The sequence below is a fragment of the Macaca nemestrina genome, chromosome 1 (genome assembly GCF_043159975.1).
Source record: "Macaca nemestrina isolate mMacNem1 chromosome 1, mMacNem.hap1, whole genome shotgun sequence".
NCBI classification, from domain to species: domain Eukaryota; kingdom Metazoa; phylum Chordata; class Mammalia; order Primates; family Cercopithecidae; genus Macaca; species Macaca nemestrina.
Window position 1 is genome coordinate 126,378,837 of NC_092125.1, and position 24,893 is coordinate 126,403,729.

Genomic DNA, 24,893 nt, shown 5'->3' on the forward strand with positions numbered 1-24,893 from the left:
AAAGACTATGGGTGATTAATTTCCGTGCCATTGAGTTAATTTGCAATGAGTCAACAGCAGAAAACATTTCCATGGACATAGAATAATGGTAGAAGAGAGCTGTTTTACCACTCAGTGGTAATATGGCTATTTGTCTGGGAATGCTTTAGTAATCAAGGAAAGCCTACAACCACCTGTTGACAAGAAAGAAAAAACACAAAAAGTTTCCTGAAACAATTTGTAGTCTTCAATTGTGGCCAGTCTCTGAGGTTTCTCTTACTAGCATGCATGTTTGAGAAGATTCTGAACTGCTGCCTTCATATCTTTTAATGGATGATCAAAACATTATGACTTCTGTTTCAGAAGGCAATTTCAGGCTTATGAGCTAGTAATAGAAATTTCTTACCTGTCACCCGAAAGGCACTGATTATTATGTAATGGCATTGAAACCCATCTCATTAAGGAATATGAAAATCAAGCTAAGGTCAATAAAATCTTAAAAGATTTATGTACAGATTTGTGAGACTGTGTGTGTTTTTTTTTTTTTTTTTTTTTTTTTGAGTCGGAATCTTGCTGTGTCACCCAGGCTGGAGCGCTGGAGTGCAGTGGCACTATCTGGGCTCACTGCAACCTCCGCCTCCCAGGTTCAAGTGATTCTCCTTCCTCAGCCTCCCATGTAGCCAGAATTACAGGTGTGTGTCACCAAGCCTGGCTAACTTTTGTGTTTTTAGTAGAAATGGGGGTTTCACCTTGTTGGCCAGGCTGGTCTTGAACTCCTGACCTCAAGTGATCCACTTGCCTTGGCCCCCCAAAGTGCAGGGATTACAGGTATGAGCTACTGCACCCAGCCTAAGACTGTTTTTTAAAGTACTTAAAAAAACACTCAATTAATATTTATAATCACTCTGTGCAGCAACGGCCACAGGTAAAACTAGCCCTGCTCTTCAGATGAATAATTGAGGAATAAAAATTAAGAAATTTTCCCCAATACCTCTCATCAAAGGAGGAATAGAAGTTTGGAATCAGAATTCAGCTTTCCTAAATTCTAGTTTGGCAAACAATTGCCACAAGGAAGTGGCTCGTGATACCATGTGATTATTTCTCCAATCTTAGCTTCCTGATGAATTTTCAGTTGTTTGTGTTTCACACATTGCAAAAGCGTATTTATTATTATTCTTCAAATTACAACAGATGTGCAAAGTCAGCCAGGGCAGAAGAAGCGTGAAGGAAGGGCAATGAACAGCATATGTGCAGATACAACATCTATTAGAGAGTCATCCTCAGTAGTTTTGCCAGGAATGGAAGCCATCAACAGAACTGCTTGAGGCTGCAGAATTTCATACAATGCTCTCCTCCAGAGTTAATCACAACAGAACAGTTTAGTTGTTTTGGTGGTATTAGTGATTGTCACCCCTATTTAATGTGTTCATTAAAAACAATGTGTATATGTTTTAAATGGCATATACCCCATGACAGAATGGAGTGAGTAAAGAGATGAATGAAAACTAAACATAATTAATGTTTTATTTTAAGTTCACGAGATTCAGGATTTAGGAATCCCAGTACAAAGGTATAGCTAATTGAATTGTGATATGGTTTGGCTCTGTCCCCACCCATATCTCACCTTGAATTGTAATCCCCCACTTGTTGAGGGCAAAACCTGGTGGGAGGTGATTGGATCATGGCAGTTTCCTTGATGCTGTCCTTGTGATAGTGAGTGAATTCTCACAATTTGTGGTTGTTTGATAAGTGTGGGGGCTCTTCCTGTTTTATGCACTTCTGTCTCTTGCCTGCTGTGAGAACTGTGAGTCAATTAAACCTCTTTTCTTTATAAATTTACCCAGTCTTGGGTATGTCTTTAAGGAAGTATGAAAATGGACTAATACAAATTGCTTTTACCTAATTGTTATAAGACACATTCCTTAAAAGTGGGTATTTCTTAATTGAGGTCTTATTAAAATGAACAACTTTCTTTTTGTTTTGACAAGGTATAGATTAATAGTAATGAGATCTCATAATCTGTGGACTGAGAAGTTCGCTTCTTGGACTTTTGTCAGATTGCCTGTCCCACAGAGTTCTTCATCTTAACACACACTGATTATGCAAGGTCTTTTTTTGAATTCCATTTTAGGCTAAGAACTCAGTGAGGGCAAAACTTTCTTTTCCATCTTTTTTATCATGCTTGCTTAATATTACACAGGCATTGAACAAGTAGTGCATGAACCAATAATTTTATATCTGATAAAAATATCTCAGTCAAAATATTGACTGAGAGAGAGCTATATAAAGTCCTGAAATGGCTAACTGAAAAGAGGACTCTCTTCAAAGCAATTAGACAAGGTAACTGGTGAAAGTTATTGAACATGATTCAGACTTTACTATTTTTATTTTTTATTTTATTATACTTAAGTTCTGGGATACATGTGCAGAACATGCAGGTTTGTTACATAGGTATACACGTGCCATGGTGGTTTGCTGCACCCATCAACCCATCATCTACATTAGGTATTTCTCCTAATGATATCCATCCCCTTGCCCCCCACCCCCTGACAGGCCCCGGTGTGTGACGTTCCCCTCCCCGTGTCCATGTATTCTCATTGTTCAGCTCCCACTTATGAGTGAGAACATGCAGTGTTTGGTTTTCTGTTCCTGTGTTAGTTTGCTGAGAATGATGGTTTCCAGCTTCACCCATGTCCCTGCAAAGGACGTGAACTCACCATTTTTTATGGCTGCATAGTTTTCCACGGTGTATATGTGCACATTTTCTTTATCCAGTCTATCACTGAAAGGCATTTGGGTAGGTTCTAAGTCTTTGCTATTGTGAACAGTGCTGCAATAAACACACGTGTGCATGTGTCTTTATAGTAGAATGATTTGTAATCCTTTGGGTATGTACCCAGTAATGGGTCTTGAACTACTGACCTCAGGTGATCCACCTACCTCAGCCTCCCAAACTGCTGGGATTATAGGTGTGAGCCATCATGCCCAGCCTCAGACTTTACTATTTTTAAAGGATGAATGAAACTTCTGTAAATGATCTAGAGAGCGTATCTAGGGTTAATGTAGCCTTGAGTTCCTCTTTGTCCATATAAGGTATACGCTATGAAAGAGAAAAGAGAATATGTGCAATTAAGAACTTGGTTGCTAAATGATGTCAGTGGTTCCCAGACAGTGGCTAAAGATTGACAAATGTTGAGCTCATGATGGAACTTCAAGGATTGAGAAAATTCATTTACTAAGAAATCTGCCTGATCGATCATCTGAAAATAAATCATGGATTCTAAAAAATGTAAATACATTTAGCTACCCTGAACTGACCTGGAAATAGGAATAATAATGGAGAAAGTTCCCAATAGGTCATACTGGAAATGGAAAAAAGAGAAACACTTAAAATGGCGGAAGATGGCACAACCTGGTTGTATGAATTTAAAGGTATGACTAAGATTCAGTTTGATGGGATTCACTGTAAGAAATTTGTCTATGGAAAGGTATCCGTAAGTGCTCTCTAATAGAACCATAATGTGAGCCACATATGTAATTTAACATTTTCTAGAATCCACCTTGTGTAGTAAAGAATTTGACCTTGACCAAAGAGAGGTTTATCTTAGACCCTGTAAACAAAGACACTCCTTTCAGGTATGGCATAGATTGACTGGTGCCAGTTAAACTAGATCTTAAAGTGATGCCAGCCATACCCAATAGCCTTAGAATGGGGTTGTTCGTGCCATAAATAGCATAAATAGCAACCATGTGATTTAGAGTGGGGGGTTTGGGTTGCATGGTATCTATCAGTCATCCTAGAGGTTGAGTACAATCTTGTGGGAAATCAGTCAATCAATCATGCCTATGTAGTAAAACCTCAAAAAAACTCTGGATATTGAAACTCAGGTGAGCTGTCTTGATTGGCAATACCCTGTGTTTGTTGTGACACACATTGATGCCAGGACGGTGATATGTCCTGAGAACAATGGATGCTTCATGTTTGGAACTCTCCTAGACTCTGCCCTATGAGTCTGTTCCCTTGGCTGAATTCAGTTTGTAACCTTTGTCTATGATAAAGCATAACCAAGATTAGAATAGCTTTCAATAAGTCCTGTGAGTCCTAGCAAATTATCAAAACTAAGGATGTTTTGGAAACTCCACAAACTTGCAATTGTTACCTGAAGAGAGACTGCTTTTCCCTCTAACCTTATAGTTGGACACTGGGCAGTTGGTGTCAGAGTCTTGGGTGCCCTTAATCTGGAGGATTGTGCCATTACCTCTGCAGTTTGGATCACTTAAACTACATATTAATAAGGTAAAAATAAACAGGTGAGTTAGTATTACTAATATATTTTCTTTAACCCAATATATCCAAAATATTATCACTTCAACAGGCAATCCAATAAAAACTATCAGTTAGCTATTTTACTTTCATTTTCTTTTCATACTAAATCTGCTGACTAGTGGCTACCATGTTGGACAGAGCAGAACAGATACATATTTCTGCTTAGAGCTCTAAGAAGAATGAATCAAGTAATGGCATTTCTCAAGGCAATATTCACCTATCGTAAAAACTTATGAACCTGAAGATTGAGGCAGATTGAAGAACATTTGGGTACTGAGTAATTGGACAAAAGAATATAACAGAGGACTGCATATCCAGATTGAACACAGGGAATGTATATCCACGAATCTGATCATAAAATGGATACAGACGCACTATATGGCAGCAGCCTTGGCGAACATCAGCTGTCAGTTCATCTGCTGGTATTTCCATTCAGCTCAAGGTGGTGCATAGGATACACTCTTGCCATTTATTGTGGGAAATATCTTCTCTCTCTCCTTCCTTTAATTCTCCTTTTCTTCTCCCTTCCCTTCTCTCCCTCCCTCCTTAATTCCTTTTTCCCCCATTTTTCTTTCTTTCAAGAAGTATTTATTGAGTTCTTGCTTATTTGTCATGTATTACTTTTCTCCTAATAATTTTGCCCCCCACCTGCAGGGGACATTTGACAATAAGTATTTGGAGACATTTTTAGTTGTCACAACCCAGGGTGAGGATATTACTGGAATAGGGTCAGTAGAGGCCAGGGATATTGCTGAACATCCTGCAATACATAGACTTGTTTCCCACCATAAATGTTTAACCCTAAATGTTAATAGTGCTGCAGAAACCCTGTTCTAAAATGTTGTAGAGATGAAAGGAGCTACTCTTCTAGGCATGATTTTTCCTTTAGGAAGGAAAAATGGAGGTTAAGAAAAATCTTTAGAGAAAGGAGTAATTAAAAATAATGACAATAATTTAACAGCTGACACTGGTGTGCTTAGAATATTTTTTATTAACTATGATAAACATTTTACACATCTTAATCTACTTTATCTTTGCAACTTATGAAACAGATATGTTGTTATCTTCACCTTATGCATGAGGACATTGAGATCCTTTCTATTAGCTGAAGTTATGAAACAGTGGAGTTATCATGTTAGAATAATGGGCAAGAGAAACAATTGGCTCCATAATGAGAAAAAAACAGAATTTTGTGTGTGTGTGTGTATATATACATATACATATACATATATATATATATATGTATCCCTTCCCCTAAACTGAGAAGAAACTGAGAGACCACAGAATGAATCAGACAAGTCTAGATTGGTGAGTAGTTGAGTTTATTAGGACCTGATTATGAGACACTCCCGGATGGCAGAAAGAGAGCTTTAAGGGATCCATGCCACTTCCCACCTCTGAGCCGCTTTTAAGTTAAGTTTCTGGTTCTTTGTCTGCTGTGTGTGTGCACAATGGGACTGTTTTTCTTGGTATGTTCTCAGATCCTCTCCAGGATGTTTGGGTTCTCAGCTGGGCACTGTGGCTTTGGCTCACTCCCTGGCCTTCAGGGTTCAAGCAGCAGATATACAACCTTAAGTAACCTGGTGGGGGACCTGTCACACAACCGTCTCATTCCAGTATTTACCATATACATCAGGGAAATGGGTTTCAAAAATTAAAGGAAACATAGTAGGCCTCTGTGATTTGAGGCTGTAATGGAGAGGATGGGTTAATAGGATTTGGAATTTCTGAAAACATGCTCTAATAATGATATAAGAAATGATCTCATCACAGTAAAGAATGAATGTTTTCCAAAGGGACATATTAGTCATCTTAGTGTGTTGGAGCTGATGCACTCAGTATCCTGTTTATATCCATTGGACACATATGGCTCCTGGACTTGCATACTTCACCCAAGAACTTCCTACAGTAAACACCTACAACTCTTCGCTTGAGACGTTTCTTGGGAAGGTGGAGAGTTCTCAGCCTGAAAGGGGGAGCCCAAACATGTTAATATTTTTGAGGAAGACTCTAATGGTTGACAAGAGTTTTTGCATAAAAAGTCAGCTTCCTTGCCCCTCTGAGATGGGCTCTCTGCAGTCTCCATAAGCTCCTCAGCCCCTGTTGGCCACAGTAGCATCCTAATTTGTAACATGCCTTGTGTTGGCTTCCTTCTTTCCTTGTCTCACTCACTTTTCTGTGGGCGCTGCCTAGGATAACCTTCCATTTGTAAACTTGCATTCAAGAATTTCTAGTGGAAACTAATCTAAGACAGGTGGTCTCAGATTGGGTCAGATTTTGAAAGTAGATGGCAAAATAAATTAGGGATAGCTTAAAGATGAATATGGGTAAACCAAAAAACTGTGAACCTAGAATAAACCAATGCCCATGAAAATTTCCGGAGACAATGCAAATGGTTATTTTAGAAAGTAAAGTACAAATAATAAAGATATAAGGAATGTGCATTAACCAATATCAAAAACAGAACCAATGTTGCTTCTTCCTTCTCTGTCAAGAAAAATTATCTGTACCTTCAATGAAAAGGGTAGAATAAATGTTAATGAAGAGGAATTGAAGCCCATATTTCTTAATTCTCAAAACTAAGTTTGAGAATTTTTTTTTTTTTGAAAGAAATCTTCAATTAATGATGGACAAGAGTTTGTGCACAACCAGCTTCCCTGCCCCTCTGAAGTTTATATTCTATGCAGGCTCTGAGATCTTTGACAATCTAAACTATTTACATATATGAATTCAGACAAATTGCAGGAAACTTGAAGATAATATTACTGAACTTATGTAGGAAATGTTGAAAGAAGTATGAAAGATATGTAGGGATAGATAATATCTATATTTTCAATAAGTATCAAGATATTTTATTTATAAACTGTAGTTCCCTCAATAGATCTAGGCAGGATTCTAAAATCAATTATGAATTTCTAGTTTGTGAGCATTTGTGAAATAAAGTTGCAGTCATTTGGAGTCAGTGTGTGTTCTTGGACCATTCTTGGTGGAGCTAGACATGTAAAAAGTAAAAAGACTCAGAACTCTCCCAATCTAGTGTCAGAAAATTTGGTCACACCAATTATGACCCTGACTTTTCTAGTTACTAAATAATGAGAATATTATATATTTTAAATCATATACCTGATTTTTAATTTCACAGCAGAATTACAGCACAAGTCTTAACCATATGGACATGGCTAACTACCTTTAAGAAAAGCTGGCCAGGCGCAGTGGCTCATGCCTGTAATCCCAGCACTTTGGGAGGCCAAGGTGGGCAGATCACGAGGTCAGGAGATCGAGACCATCTTGGCTCACACGATAAAACCCCGTCTCTATGAAAAATGCAAAAAATTAGTCGGGCTTAGTGGTGGGCGCCTGTACTCCCAGCTACTCCAGAGGCTGAGGCAGGAGAATGGCGTAAATCCGGGGGGCGGAGCTTTCAGTGAGCCGAGATTGCGCCACTGCACTCCAGGCTGGGCGACAGAGAGGGACTCCGTATTTAAAATAAATAAATAAATAAATAAATAAATATAATAAAAAAGCTTCTTGCAAATTTAAAATGGTGCATGCATTTTGAAATAGCTTTATTATATTTCATGTCATATCATTATTTTCCCCATTGATTGCTCAGAGCTTGCTATAGTCTAAAAAACCAAAGGAAATAAATCTAACAATAAGAGAGCTATGCCAATTATAGAATCAATAAATCGAAATTATTTTCATTGTATTAAATTATTAACATAAAGACACAAGTATGCGACTTTTCAGTCTTGTAATTGTAGAATGATCAATATTTTTCAGTATGACATTAATGTCTGGTAGCAGAAATCATAAATAAAAGTATTCAATTCTATTGTTACTTTCGTGTCCTGGTTTTTAACCAATTTAATGTAGACATCTTTGCATTTTGTTTGAACTATGTGGAAGTTTCCCTTTGCATATTGATGATTAGTATGAGCCCTCTATACACATTAAATTATTAATCTCTTTAAAAAACAACACACCGTTCTCACATATCCTCAGATATATTCCGAAATAGCTGATCTGATGGTTGAAAACATCATTGATTCTCATAGATACATTCTGTTTGTCCTGTGAATTAAATCAGTTTACTCATCTCTAAATGCCAGCATATTTTATATTTTATGGTGGTGGTGGTGGTGGTGGTGTGTAGGAGAAGAGCACTGGTCCTGGTGCACAAGGAAATGGTTAGGTCTATTCGTAAGATGCTGGTAATTTTTAAAAATAAGTAGAGTAAATCAATGATTTAAGTTATGAAGAGTTTAGATTCCTGCTTCTCGTCAGTGAACAACTAGAAAGTAGGGCTGTGGCCACATCAGTACTATCCTTTCACTTTAAATCTCTAGTGGCTGAAAATTATCATCTCATGAATACCTCCTAGTTGTTTTTAAAGCTCCATATTGCTCTTTAAGCTACTCTCGAGACAAAGTATGTGTAGATATTAGAACCGGATTGTAAGCAATTCAACAATTTAACTATCTCAGTCAGTTTTGTAGGACCTTCTTCTGATGTAAAATTGTTGAGCCATCAGAAAGGTCTTACTTTGTCAACACATTTCAGCTAATTAAATGTTTGTGTGCCCAGCAGACATATTAAACACTGTGTGGGTCAGTTGTTTTCTGTTTTACTTTCATAACTTTTGTCAAAGTTTATTCTCAAATCTGCCTTGCAGCAGTTTTCTAACATACACAGAGGACTGCAGGCTACTCAGGAGTGTTAGAAAATAGGGTGTTCAGATTATGTGAGTAGTCTATCCAAATGAAATTAACACAGCTATCAATTTACAAGTAACACAAAAACATTGAACACAGTTTCCTTTTTTAAGTCAACTTTGCAGTTTTAGAATTTTTACCAAAATTACACATATGCCAAATTTTAGAACTCAAATTATTAATTTTAATAATCAAATAAATAAATAGGATTTGGTATGAACAAATAATAATCTTTCTCTCCCTTCTTTTGTCACCTCTGCCCTCCCCAGAGAAACCTTTTTCAATCCTTTTAAATCTCTCTCTCTGAATGTGTGTACATGGTACTTATCTTATGTTTCTAAACAACACGTTGTTGCCTTTTGATTTTTTAATTTTAAGCATTATCTACTGACTCCCTGTTACGGAGAGCATGGTTTTAGCTCTGTGTTCTCTAGTTCCCCACCGCCACTCTCCCCACACACTCACAATGTTAGAACCTGATTGTAAGCAATCCAACAATTTAGCCTTCTCAGTCAGTGTTTTGTAGGATCTTCTTCTGATGTAAAATTGTTGAGCTATCAGGAAGGTCTCACTTTGCCAACACTCACACTCTCCTCCTTTCCCACTTGTTAACTTTCCTTTCTTATTCAACTCAATATTATAATTTTGGCTGGAATAGTTTTCAGCATTTACCTTAAGACTGGGGAATTTTTTCCAGAGTCAAGAAGTCCAACGCTACTCTGATCCTTGTTTCTTTGTCTATGAACTGGTTTTTTTTTTTTAAACAAACAAACAAAAACTCTAGAAGTTTTTGCTGCTGGTGTTTAGACATTTTATGGTGAAGTTCTGTGATATGACTGTATTTTTATAATTTTTGCTGGCACTTGGTGGGGAAATTTTTCGTTTTCTTCTTCCTGGGAAATTTTTCTCTGTGTTCTTTGTTCTTTTCTTTCAATTGTTTGGAGATTGGATCATCTGGATTGATCCTTTTATTTTCTAATCTTTTTCCTTCTATTTCCCATTTATTTCTTTTCCTCCCATTTCTGGCAGCTGTACTCAGTGTTAGCTATTAAGTTTTGCATATCTGCTATATTTTTCCATTTCCAAGAGTTCTCTTTTTACCCTAAAAATGCTTTATAAATAATATCCTAGTTTTGTTTCATGGCTGTAGTACATTCTTTTGTCTCTCTGAGGATGTTGATGATAGTTTTTCGTTTTGTTTTGTTTTTGAGTTCGCTCTGCTCTATAGTCCACTTTTCCTCCACATTTCTTTCTCTATTTGATTATTGTGATCTCAACTTCTTATGTTAGATAATTTCCTCAGATGTCTGGTACCACTCAGTTGTCTCATATTTAAAGTGGGAAAATAAAACTTACTGGAAGTTCTGAGACCTGGAAGGGAATTATTATCTGTGAGCTTTGCTATAGGATAATCTGGCTGGGCTGGTTGATTGGAAGGACTCTGATATCTCTATCTTTAGGGCTTTACGTTATGCTAGTCAGATTCTGCAGAGATTGATCCTCTAGTCACCTGTGTAGAGTTGAAGGATGGCTGCTATCATTCTGGGATTAGTTTTCCATTCTTAAATTCTTCAGAGATTCTGAGATGTAAATGGGACTGGTTTTTAGCTTTGCCTGGTTCCCATTTAGAGTTCAGTTATATACCACTCTTCCACCTGCTTTCCAACTTCCAGACCTTTTGCTCCCATCTTTTCTCCTGTACTCCTCATTATTGTGAGATAATGACCCTCAAAAATATACTTACAACAGTTTGGGTGGGGCTTCTGGGGGGAGAAAAAGTAAATGGGTGTATGCGATTTGATGTTTTCATCCTGGATCTCAATCTTTCTGAAATATTAGTAATTATTTGGAGACTGAAAGGGGAAATCCTGTGACATCCTATGTACAGGCTATGCCCAGGCTTCCTGGGAAAGATTCTCCTGAATTCATCGAGTCAGATAGGTATTTGTCAAAATTAAAATATATTCAAACATATTCAAACAGCAAAAGTAGCCTTGTGATGGTAATGATTGAAATTGGACAATGTCCACTTGTGAGTGCATCATACATACCCTCTATCACTGTATGTATTTGAAATTTCCCGTAACAAAAATTTTTCTAAAAGAGCTATTCTATAGTCCTCATAAAGGTGTTTTTTTAAAATGCAAGACTCAAGTTGTTTTCACTTAAAAACTTACATAGCATTCTGTCACACATGTTGCATATTCAAAATAATTTTAATTATATGTCTCTAGAAAAGCTATGGACTTCAGTCAAAACACTGCAAGTATTTTACATCAAGAAACCAATTAACTTCCTAATAATCTAGAGTCCCGCTGTGATTATAGGCTTACGTTAGCCACTAAATCGATCACCAATCCACTTTTAAAAATTCTTTTCTTTCTCTTCTGCTTGTAACTCTACCTTAAAGTGTCTTCTAATCATAGCCCAGTGTACCTTTCCCTGTATGTCAGCTGACAAATGAAAAGGATTTTATTGTACCTTACTAAAATAAATTCAAAGTCGCTAAATATTTTTGTCCATGACAGTTTGTCTAAGAAAAGTATATCCTCCATAAGAAATAAAAAATATTTAATATTATGTAAAATGTGAAATTTTGAAGTATGAAATGTGTGTGTGTGTGTGTGTGTGTGTGTGTGTGTGTGTGTGTGTGTGTGTGTTTGACAGAATCTTGCTTTTGTTGACCAGGCTGGAGTGCAATGGTGCGATCTCGGCTCACTGCAACCTCCGCCTCCCGGGTTCAAGCGATTCTCCTGCCTCAGCCTCCTGAGTAGCTGGGATTACAGGCATGTGCCACCACGCCTGGCTAATTTTGTATTTTTAGTAGATACAGGGTTTCTCCATGTTTGTCAGGTTGGTCTCGAACTCCCGACCTCAAGTGATCCGCCCGCCTTGGCCTCTCAAAGTGCTGGGGATTACAGGCATAAGCCACCGCGCCCAGCTGAAATGTGTTTGTAAATGCAGTAGCATTCTATTTAGAGTAGTGCAAAAATTTAGTTATAATATTCTGTAACAATACTTCCAAAGGCAACTCTTTAGACAATAATGCACCTGACCAAATGTATAAAATTAAGTCATGGAAATGAGGAAATTTTGGTTATTTTTAGCATTTACTTAAGGACTCAGATATAAGAAGCAATCAGTAATTTTAAGAGAAGACAGTAATTTTAAGAGAAATGTCAAATCCATGAGAAGGCTGTTACCAATCACACGAAGTCAACATTTCTTAATAAACATTCAGTTCCTACTGGCTGCACTCAGACCTTTATGTTACCATCTATTGTTTTGTCTCTTGAATTCATTTTGATTTAACTGATCAAAACCCAAGTTACCTATAAAATGACATTACTTCAACATGAGGAGTCTGAGAATATTGATGTTTCTATTTGAGAAAAATGTTTTACTGAATGAAAGAATGGGGGCTGGGTTGGTATGTGGAAAAATCAAAGAATCCTAAGATTGGAAAAAACTTTTGGAAACCAGCTTCCTGGAGTGGTTCTCAGTCAGGATTGCTGATAGCCCCTAAAAAGGAGTGTTTGGAAATGTATTTGGGAATTTTTGATTATTATATGACTGAATGGGAGGGGTCTTACTGGTATTTAGTACAGGGGGACAGGGATGATAAATAGCCTACAATGTTGAAGATGGTTTGAGATAATCAGGAATCATCTTTCCCAACTCCTGATCAGTTCAGTCAGCATCTGATTCATGAATCCTTTAGACATTGTTGTTTTATTGTTAAGAACGATGAATAGCAAATTCACTTTTAGGATTACAACAATGCAATTCTGAGTTGTGCAGTAGTTGTAACAGTGAAGAACAGCACAAATTCGTTGGAATTGAAAGGTCACAGAATGGAATCTGTTATCTTTCTTCCTGACAATGAAGGTTTCCAACGTGGTCTGAACCACAGTTGTCTAAGCCTAAATGTAAATTTAGTCAAATATGTTAAAATAATTATTTTTTTCCCAAATGAAATTGCCTTCTCTCTTGATCAAAAAAAAAAAAAAAAAAAAAGCAAAAATACCTACCATTTGTAAATAATCCGGAATATAGAAAAGAAAAAAGAAGGAACAACAATCATCTTCAATTCCATTACCCAGAAAAAGCATTATTAATGTTCAGAACAGAGTTTCTAAACAGTAGCACTATTGAAGCTTTAGGTAGGATAATCCTTTGATGGGGAGCTGCCCTGCCCTGCCCTTATAGGATGCTCATCAGTATTTCTGGCCACTACTCACTAGATGCCAGTACCGTAGTTTTGACAATGAAAAATCTCTCTAGAGATTGCCAAATATTCCATGAGGGGCGAAATCACCCCTGGTTGAGAGCTACTGGTTTTGATGTATGTGTGTGTAAGTGTGTGTGTTCAATCAGGTTATAATCTTGGATGGCATCAAAAATTCCAATGCTTACCTAAACTAACTAGCTACATGCCACAACGTATTTTGAAACATTTTTTACAGTTGTGAAAATGGGAGTCTTGAGGACCAGTGGATTGCATGGGTTCTTCTACATAAGTAGCAGGAGGGACTTAGTCTGATTTATTCTTTATCAATTTACTCATCTTTTAGATGTGGACCAAAACCTCCAAGGATAATGATCTGCATAGGTAAATCTCCTGGCCTGACCTGCTGGGAGAATGTCCTAGCCTCATAGTTTAGTCATTCATTACTGCAGTTTTTCTTTTTCTCTCTCTGTATTCTCTCAATTCTGAGCTGGCATTTATTTGCATTTCAGGCTAGATATTATTTATTGGTGGTTCTGTGTAGTGCTTGCATGGTGTGAAGACATTTTTAATATAGCCACATGCATTTTCTCCTGTACTGTATTGGCAAATTTGAAATCATTTCTGCTTAAACTGGTCACTAGGCTAGCTGATGAGAGTTCATTCCCTGAAAGAGTAGGATAACTATTTTCCACTTTTTCCTAGTGGGTGAGATTGTGAATACTGTTTTGTGATTTATTAAAACATGAAAAATATATGTTGGCAAGTAATAACATGTAGTAGATTTACACTGGTAAATTCCAGTGGATTCATCAGGGCTTTCTCTTTTTAACTTTCCTGCACACATGGAGCTAGATTCACATGACAGATTCTTTAGATAAATTAAAAGAGCCCTTCCATACCTGACTGAGTCCCACATTTCATTTCCCTTTTCCATGACAAAAAGAGGCAGCTAGGCTTCCATTGACAAGCTCTTCACCTCCTGCCTCCAGCCTAACACAAAGACCCTGACAGAGTAAATGTGTACAGAAAACTGTGTTACCAAGTTGCTGGAAATTTAATGTACTCCCCAAAAAAGAGTTGCTAAGCTTGGAATAAAACCAGAAAATGTGTTCTTTCATGATAAGCAAATTTGTAGCATTAGAAACTCAGGGAAAAAGAGAAAGCACGAGCATGGTTCCAAAAGTTCACTCTTGTGGCAGAGGTGATTAGTGCTCACCAACTACTTATGTGTTCTTCTGCATTTCCTAGCCTCCCTTACATATGATGACTCCAGACAGTACAATGTAAGTGTACACACTGCAGGGAAGAAAAGCCAGTAAGCTACGTCACTCACACCTTTTCCTGGTATTTTGACTTTAGTGCCTACATGTTCCCACTGACATTTCTACACAATGGAAGAAGCCTGGATCTGTAAGTTTCCACATAGAGGATAACTGTGAAAGTCCTGACCTGTGAACCAAAAAATAAATTATTTGTTACTGCAGTGTGGCTTTGCCTTACCTACGAAATCAGCCAGCCTTAAATGGCTGGGAAATGAAAAGAGTGTGAAGCAGACACAGACAAGCAAATGAAGTGGAGCAGAGATGCAATTAGCTCAATTTGAGAATTACCGATATGTTTTAATAATTATTTTCTTTGGAAGCAGAAAGAGAAATTTTATCTGAGCCACTGGTTTGTCTATGGTGATTAAATATGTCAGCAAATATTTTTGGATGAAAATCTCATTGCATTGATATTTTACTCTCCCATTTTAATTTAAAAAAAAAAAACACACATTTAAAAGACCCGGTTGTGGCTATTCTTTTTAAACTTTGTGGTTATATTTTATATGTCAGACCCAAACAATCAGCTAAATTGATAGTTTTTTATAGCACATTAGCAGAAAATTCACTGTTATTTTAACACTTGGATCATAAATAATTGCAGAAACAATCAGAAGATTGGCAGAAATTTGGAGATCTCAAATCTTTATTTCAATCCTAAAAAAAAACCTCCAAAAAAAGCAGAAAACAAAACCCAGTATCTTACAACATTTCTAAAGTTACAAGAAGATAGGATTCCCCTATTTTGTCCTCCTCAAAAGATGACAGAAAGAATTGGCAAATAAATTAAGTCTGGGAAGAAGGCCACCTGGCTTTTGTACGTGACACAAGAAGGAATGTCAAGCCAAAGGGTTTTCCCCATAAGGAGACAGTGGTAGTGAGGCGGACTCTTGAGGGATGGAAAGGGATAGGGAGTATCAGAACCTGGAATTCAGCCTAGATCCACACATGATTTGGAAAGCTTGATTTCACACCAAAATTGAGCCAAGGCTTAGTGGAAGCTTTACACTTTAGCAAATGTCAATTGAGTTTCTGATTTCGAAAAAGAGCCTAAAAGAAGAAGAAACAGAGCTTTGGCAGTGATGGTAGCCGACTGGCAATTGCTGCTGGTAGTGTTGGCTACACAAATTGCACGATCCTACCCCTCTCACTGATTCAGTCCAACAATGTGGGGGTACATTTTTAATTTGTGAAAGTTTGTAGTAGTAGAGACAATAGTGAGTTCTTAGCTGTTTGGATATTGTTCATGTTGAAAATAGCAAATAATCTTCAGTAACTTGAAGAATACAGAAGAAAATACCTTTTTAAAAATACTGTAATGGGTAATTTGATGTGTCAACTTGACTGGGATAGGGGATGCCCAGATAACTGGTAAAACTTTGTTTCTGGGTGACAGTGAGGGTGTTTCCAGAAGAGGTTAATATCTGAATCAGATTGTGTAAAGATCAGCTCCCATCAATGTGGGTGGGCATCATCCAGTTCATTGAGGACTCAGATAGGACAAAAACGAAGAGAAATGGTGACATCTCTCTCTCTCTCTTTTCAAGTTGGGATATCCCTCTTCTCTTGCCCCTGGACGTTGAAACTCTTGATTCTCAGACATTTGGGCTTCAGAACTTCCAAAAGTAGATCCCTGGTTCTTAGGCCTTTGAACTTGGATTGAATTACATCACTGGCTTTCCTGGCTCTCCAGCTTACAGACTTCTCAGCCTCCACAATTATATGATAAGCCAATTCTTATAGTAAATCTCCTTCTCGTGTATCTATAGATATCCTATAGGTTCTGTTTCTCTGGAGAATCCTAAATACAGTTGGCTTTCCTAATCCACGGGGGATTCATTCCACCATCCCCAGTGGATACCTGAATAGTACCAAACTTTATATATACATATGGTATATGTACATACACAAGCACCAAATATATGTACATGTATGTATACCATATGTATATATAATGATGATTCAACTTACATTTTTAACATATACATATGCCATCTGTATATGTATAATGATGATTCAACTTACCTTTTTTTGACTTTCTGATGATGGGAGTCAAGAAAGTAACAAAAGTCATCTATTGATGATACACATTCAATAGAAACTGTACTTTGAGTAGCCGTACAACCATTCTGTTTTTCATTTCCAGTGCAGCATTTTAAAAATTACATGATATATTCAACACTATTATAAAATAGGGTTTGTGATAGATATTTTGCCCAATCGTAGGAAAATGGAAGTGTTCTGAGCACATTTAAATTAGGCTAGGCTAAGCTATAGTGTTTGGTAGATTAGTCGTACTAAATGGATTTTGATTTATGACATTTTCAAGCAGTGATGGGCTTATAGGGACAACACCTCATCATAAGTCAAGGAACACCGTACTATGTTTTTTCCAATAGATACACACCTATGATAGAGTTTTCCTATACATACATACTTATGATAGAGTTTCATTTACAAATTAGGCACAGTAAGAGATTAACAGCAATAACTAATAATAAAATAGAGCAATTATAATGATATGTCAACATCACTACTTTGGTATAATGACTTTGGGCCATGATTAAATAAAATAAGGATCACTTGAACGTGGTCACTATGATACCATGACTGTTGATCTGATAACTCAGCCAGCTACTAAATGACTAGTGCTGGGTAGCAGCGCATGGATACATTAGACAAAGGGATGATTCAAGTCCCCAGCAAGATGGAGTGGGATGGCATGAGATTTCACCACACTACTCAGAATGGCACGTCATTTGAAACGTATAAATTGTTTGTTTCTGGAATTTTCCATTTTATATTTTTGGACCACAATTGACCATAAATAACTGAAACTGGGAGAAAGCAAAATCAAGGACTGAATAATGGGGAGAATACTATAATACAACCACCTGTTTAGTTGCCCATTTATTTTGTTCAATATCTTGCAGTCTGAAATCATACGAGTAATTAACATAAAGATAAAACCAAAGCTGGGGGCGGTGGCTCATGCCTGTAATCTTAGCGCTCTGGGAGGCTGAGGTGGGTGGATCACCTGAAGTCAGGAGTTCAAGACCAGCCTGGACAACAAACTGAAACCCCATCTATACTAAAAATACAAAAATTAGCTGGATGTGGTGGCACATGCCTGTAGTCCCAGCTACTCAGGAGGCTGAGGCAGGAGAATCACTTGAACCCTGGAGACAGAGGTTGCAGTGAGCTGAGACGCACCACTGCACCCCAGCCTAGGCTATGGAGTGAGACTCCATAAAAAAAGAAAAAAAAAAAGATAAAGTCAGCTCTTGGTTATTGGGTATAATATCTTCCCTGACAACAGCCTTCTTATGATAAGGTAAATTAACCAGTTAAGAACTTGTTTCTGGGTCATGTGCTGTGGTGGGACATCCAGGAGCTGGGGAGTCAAAGAGTAGAGGAGGGCAGGGAAATTCCAATTGCAGGGTGGCAAGCACATCATTAGCTGAGAGGGGGACCCGCTCTGGTTAGAGATAGGCACTGCTTTCAGGCTCACCTCCTGTGTCTTGGCAGAACCTTGAAAAATACACTGCCAAACAAACAACTTTCTCCTTATTGTCTGTAGAGTATTTGATATTTAGAGCTTATGAGGTACACCCTTCAGAAGCTGACTAGGACAAACAGAAAGAAGAAATAGTAAGAATATTAGATTCTGATGAACTATGCCACATTTTTCATGTTGGCTAGAGTAAGTTGCTGTTCTTCAGTGTATTAAAACATTTATCATCATATTTTAGGTTTTAGTTCCAGCGTTTTTTAGGTTCCACTGTTTAATTAAATGTTGGGCCTTCTGTGTAGCAGACACATAAATGTTGGCGCTTTCTCTAAAGTGGCAGTTTTGTTAGTTTCTCAGGGACTTTTCTTCACGGCCACCTCCTTCTCTTCAGGCTTTAATATGGGAAATGCTCTCTTGAGGCATCATGTCTCTGTTTCAAGCCCTGATTTCTGGCAGTTTATCCTACACAGAATTTTCTCTATTAGGTTATCTTGCTCCTCTTGGGTCTCTTAGGTGAGAAGGGTTTGTCTAGAAACAATATGTCTATCTTTACATGTATTCCTGAGACCCAGTGTCAACTTGCTGAACTGCATCCCTCTGTACTTGCCCTGTTGTCAGGGTGGACACACGTAGCACTCATCTTGCTAGACTGCTCCAGGAGGGAGTCAGGTTCCAGTTGCTTTGTGATCTCCAAACTCCAGGTGGTACAAGTCAGTTTCCAAACGTTTCTCAGAATCCCGCAGTCCCATTTCACTTGCTTGGTGGAAACAGACAAAGAGAAAGTGAACAGCAGTGCTGCGACAATACTTCCAGTGAAGTTTCTAATCTACCTCTGATGAATCCTTGGCCTTTTCTTATATGTCCTGGTGGTGGCCTGTGCTGTAGCAGAACTAGTTTGGGTCTGTAACTTTTCTGACTGTTCTTAAATGATCTAACATATTTGTTTTTGAATATGGAAGGTATTTTTATCTATTTGTTGTGGTCTTGGGATTTTAGCTGAAACTCCAGAATCAAAAGTGTCCTATTTTAACAATCTATTACACACATCAAATAATTAAAAGGGGATTATGAATGCTAAAATAATAAAATGGAGGAAATAACTCCCAAACAAGTAGGGTAGGGGGAATGGAATAGTAACAGCTGTAATAAAAATTAAAGCTGAAGAATCCAAAAGAAGGCAAGAAATAACAAAATACCAAAGTACAGAAAAATCAGGGCAAATAGAAAGAAAAAATAATGCACGTATCTAAAGATATCTACAATCACAACAAATGTGAATGGATTAACATATTAGTTGAAAGAGAAATTATCAGACTGGAATTAAAAAAATCAAGTTACTGTTATTTGAAGAAAAAATACCTCACATGTTTAAACAGAAATAGAAAAAATGGGAGTAAAATAATTAACTGTAGAACAGATACTTTTTTTAAACAATGAAGCTAGTATATTAAAATCTGATAAAACAGACTTTAAGACAAAAAATTATAAAATAATTAAGGCATTTTTGTGGACAAGTAGAAAAGCTATAATAGAGACTTCAGAATCATACTCAGAAATTTGATGTATCACAGAGGGTTACATTACCTATTAGGAGAGAAAGGTGGATCTAGTTATAAAAACTGTTGCTCAAACAACTCTTGAATAAAATGTGTACTTGACTCCTACCTCTTGCCATATCCAAAAGTTACTATTAGACATATTCATAAAACCTGCTGTGCAAATTAAGTCTTTAGATCTTTTAGAAGTTGAAAAGAATTTCTCTGTTAGAAAATATATTTTAATACATCTAGAGGGGGAATATGACTCACAGGACCCAGAGAGCATATAAAGAAAAAATTAATTTTGATTATGCAAAAAGTTAAAATGTAAAAAAGTATAGGATAAAGAGATGCTATAAGCAACAACAGAAAAGTCAAATGAAATATAAGTCATAGACTAGACTTCAATGCATAAAAGCAGGAGAGGATTAGAATGTGGAATTTATAAACAGTTCCTATAAATAACATAGAACAAATTAAAAGCCCAATAGGAAACAATGGACAATACATTTAAACTTAAGAGAAAGTTTAAATTGCCAAGAAACAAGTAAAAATATATTCGTACTAAATGGTAATCAAAAATACATGTTGAAACCAGAATAAGATAATTTTGCACCTATCAGATTGAAAAGAGTGAAAAAGAGAGAGAGAGAGAAAGAATATCAAGCATTGGCAAGAATGTTGAGCAATGGGAGCTCTCCTCCATGGTGGTGAGTGTGTACTGGTGAAACCACACAACAGTTCTATTTCACAATGTGTGGTCAAGTTTAAGATGCATGGATGCTATGTAGTAGATACAAAAAAGGAGCCTCAGCATCAATTTCCTTATCTATGGAAACTATGACATTCTGTCTTGTGAAAGATTGAAGGCCAAAAATAAACATTTCTCTAACTTTTATGAAGTTAGAGCTCTGGAAGCAAGTTATGTTCTGTCACTTAGAAGCATTTTAGCAATATTTTGAAGGCAGAAGAGATTTGGGGTGATTCTTATAGCTTTGTTATGACTGGCAGGCAAAGTTATGGCAAAAGACGTTTTTGTTTTTGTCCTAGCAGCAGTGACTGTCAAGTAACTCATCAGAGTTGAGAGGTAGTCATAGTTCAGAGGCTGTGATTTCCTGATCCTGGGATCACAGTGACAGTAGTTTATTCTTTAACTTAAATAGTTACAGTATTGGCCTCCTGACTTCCTACCTTCCTGGTCGTGGCAAAGGTGGAATTCTCCAGTTGAGTTCATTTATTGGCATTGTTCTGAGTCATTCCTTGGTGTGTGGAACTGACTCTGCCAGCCTCTTCAATGATTTTACAAGCACCTAATACTCTATGTCAGATCCCCTTCTGCTTAAAATGGTTGAGGTGGTTTCTGCTTTCTACAACTGAACTCTGATACACCTGTCACCTAGGAATTCTACTTTTGCGTATATACCCTAAGAAAACTCTTGTGCCTAAGCAGACATGTATGAGAATGTTCCTTGTGGCATGATTAGTAATAGCAAATATGTGACTTGATAGGAGAAAGGGTTTGAAAAGAGAATAATTATGAATCTCGGAAATAGTCCATAACAAATTAAAAATAATAATCAAACACATAAATACAAAACATAGTATCTGCACTTGGTTATTTTGGCAGAATAGTTATAGTTTTTAAGTGCAAGACTTTTGGAACTAGATTTTTTTTAAGATTCCTTTATCAGCTTTTCTTTTTTTCCTTATACACTCTTTCAAGCCTTTCTCACACTTTTCTATAATTTTAAGTATGATGTATATGTTGTATATGTTGATGATAGTCAAAGTTATATCCCTGAGATTCTGACTTACATCCAGTGGACTCCTGGATATCTTTTCAGTTAGGTGTGTTGAAGACATTTCAAATTCAGTGAGGCTGCAAATAAACTGATGTGTGCTCCCAAACCAGCTCTTCACTCTATGTTCCTTCTCTCAGCCTATAGACAATTCCTCCCTATTTCCCCAGGTTAGAAACCTGGATATCAACTTTACCTACTTTTTCCTTTTCATCCTCTGCCCCTAACATACAATCACCATGCCCCATCAGTTCTTTTCCATTTATATTATTAACAATTTTCTCATCAATTATACTTCCACATTCCTCATATATCTGCTATTGGAAAGCCTTTTACTCATTGTCACCTTGTCTCCAATCTTACTCTACCTTTCTATTCCACATACTATAGTCAAAGTGACTTTTCTAAAGCAAAAACATCATGGTGTCTTTCTGTTGCTTGAAATTCTTCAGAGGTCTCTGTTTCTCCTAAACATAATGTTCAAAGCCCTTCATAATGAGGCTTCCAGTGACCTCTTAGTTCTCCCATTTACCACGTTCCCTTTCAGGCTCTGCAATACCGTCATACTGTGTCTTTCAGTTTTTTGGATACACTATGGTCTTTCCAATCTTCATTATGTTCCATGTGCTATTTGTTTTGCATGGAATGCTCTTTCCCTTTCCTTCCTACCCACTTCCATTAGATCTCAGCCAAGGAAGTGAATATCTTCCAATGGCATGTTTCTCTAACATCTGCCTCCTTCCTTATATTACATCCCCTCATCCACAAGTCTGCATGATGTCTAACACATAATTCCTTTAAAACATATATAATTACATATCATCGGGACATCTACTATATTTAACAATTATTTCTTAATATCATTTAACACCAAGTCTGCGTACAAATTTTCTTGATTGACAGAAAACAGCCTTTATAAGTGATTTGCTTAGATCAGGATCAAACAAGGTCCACACATTGCAATAGGTTAAAATGTCGTAATCTGTGATACTTCCTTTTCTCATTTAAAATGCCATTTGTATTTGAAAGAAACCCATCGATTTGTGTCATGGAATTTCCACGTATGAGATTGCAGAATTTCAGTTTTATGGTGATATTTAACACATTCCTCTATCCACCACGTTTTCTGTTAGCTAATAGTTTAATCTAAAGGCTTGATTAGATGCATATTTTAATTTTACTAAGAAAATTTAGCAGATGGTGCTGTGTACTTTTTTTCGCATCTGTCAGGAGACATATAGAGCTGGTTGTTTCTCTTCTAGGGCTATTCAAGTTATCACTCAGTTCAGACAGTTCCAGCCTAATCCATCATAAAGCAGTCCATTAATCTTTTACTTCACGGTTTTAGCAGTCATTGGATGATTGCTATCTAAATTCAGTATTCCAATAGGTTGCAATATGATGATTTTTCTCATTCTTCCATTTTGTCTGCAATTTGTTACTCGAGAATATAATTGATACAGAAAGGCAGCATGAATGTTTGATTCTTTCTTTCTGTTTACTAATTTTAGGAAAAATGGCCCAGTGCCTGTTATGATCATCCCACAGGAGATAGTCTCAACTCCACACCCAAATTTGGTTTGGGTTTTGAGACTGATGATGCCACAAATGCAGCAAGAGGGTATGAAGAGATTTGTTATTCATATAATGAGTCTTTGTGAGGAGCATAGGGCAGACTCTTAAGCAGGTCTCAAAATGTCTTTAGAGAGCAAGGAAGGGATAATTGGCTTTGAGTTTTATTGTGGTTAGAAAGTGGGGTTGGGATGAGGGCTCCTGCACTCAGGCTGGGGCTTGCCTGCTTTAAGCACCATGGTGGTGGCAGTTGGGGGAACATATGGGCTTGCCCACAGGGGGATAATAGGGGATGAAGGAGGAATGGGATTTAAAAGAAAGTTGTAAATAGTCAGACATGAATAAAAATGGAGTTGGGCTATTTGCTGTAATTCACTCCTGATGTTTGACTGATGATTGAAATGTATCATGTTTATTTAAGTAAGCCATTACGGCATTTATGAGACCTGCAACCTGTATCTGCTAAGGGTGGTGAAAGTTATATTAAATGCTTGATTCAAGAGCCCAATATTGTATATTCTGAATGGCGAAATCAGTGTATTTCATTCTGTTCTCTAAATAGGTCTAGTTTAATGGATTTTTAACCCTTAAAAACTCTGTTTTAATTTATATTGGTCCATATTAACTATTTTAACTGGGGAAGTGGAGGTACGTGGAGCCCTAGTTCATCAAGCTGATTGTAAGGGCCAAATATTTAACTTGAAGATAGTGCAATATCAGGAGACTAGATAGCACTTGTTTTTTTAAAGCTTCACTTTTTCTTTCAGAACATCACAAGACTGGAATCAAGGTTTTGGCTTGGGCTATGGTATGATGTGAGGCTCAAATCAGGAAGTATCTGCTTTCAAATTCAGATCCCGCTCACATGGTTTGTAAAAGTATATAGTTTTTTTCAAAGTTGCAGGGTGAGGGTTCAATTTCTTGCCGGCTGTTGGCTGGAAGCTCTTTTCTGTGTGGCCTGCTCCATATGGTAGCTCACAAATTTGGCAGTTTGATTATTCAAAGCCAGCAAGGAAGAGTGTCTATTAGTAACACTGATGCTACAATCTTACGTAATATATGTAATCACATACATCCTTTCACCTTTGCTGTGTTCTATTGATCAGAAGTGAATCACAGGTCCTTGTCACCCTCAAAGAGAGAGGATTAAACAACGTTGTGACTATCTAGAGATGAGGATCATGGTGTTCATCCTAGAGTCTGCACAATACTGCAGGGTGGTTCTTTCTTAGGTCTCAGGTAGCTTCCTTACACATTGTTGATCTCGAGTTCCCTCTCTGCAGATTTCTTTTTCAGTGACTTTTCCTGTGAACTTTAGCTTTTTTGGTATCCCTGGGCTCACAAATCTGTACTTTCACCTAAGAGAATCATTATTCTATGACTGGGCTTTTCCCCATTCACCCAGTGCCAGACTTTGGAAACTTCTCAAGGCAGTAAGCTGGGACAATTTTAAGAACTAAATCTTTGGAATTGTCCCTCGGAGATTATTGTCCCTCATTGTTTGATGCCTCCAGCATCTTGAAAACCATTGTTTTATGTATTTTACCCAGTTTTTCATTGCTTTAGGCAAAGGGGCAAATCCAGTCTAGTTACTGAATCTTGCCTGAAAGTGGAAGCCTGATAGATTTCTTTTAGTAATTAAGCTGTGTGTTAAAATACATTTTAGTATAATGCTCCATACATGTACTCATCATTTCCGGAACAATGTGTAAAAATTTTCTTATTTTTTCAAAAAGCAACCACAAAACTCTTATAAAAACTTTTTATCATACAATCACATTATGCTTATTATACATTATTTGGAAAACAGAAGCACCAAGAAGAATATTAAAATCACCTATAGTCAAATCATACTGCCAAGATAAAATTACTGATAATATTTTGGAAGGTATGCTTCTA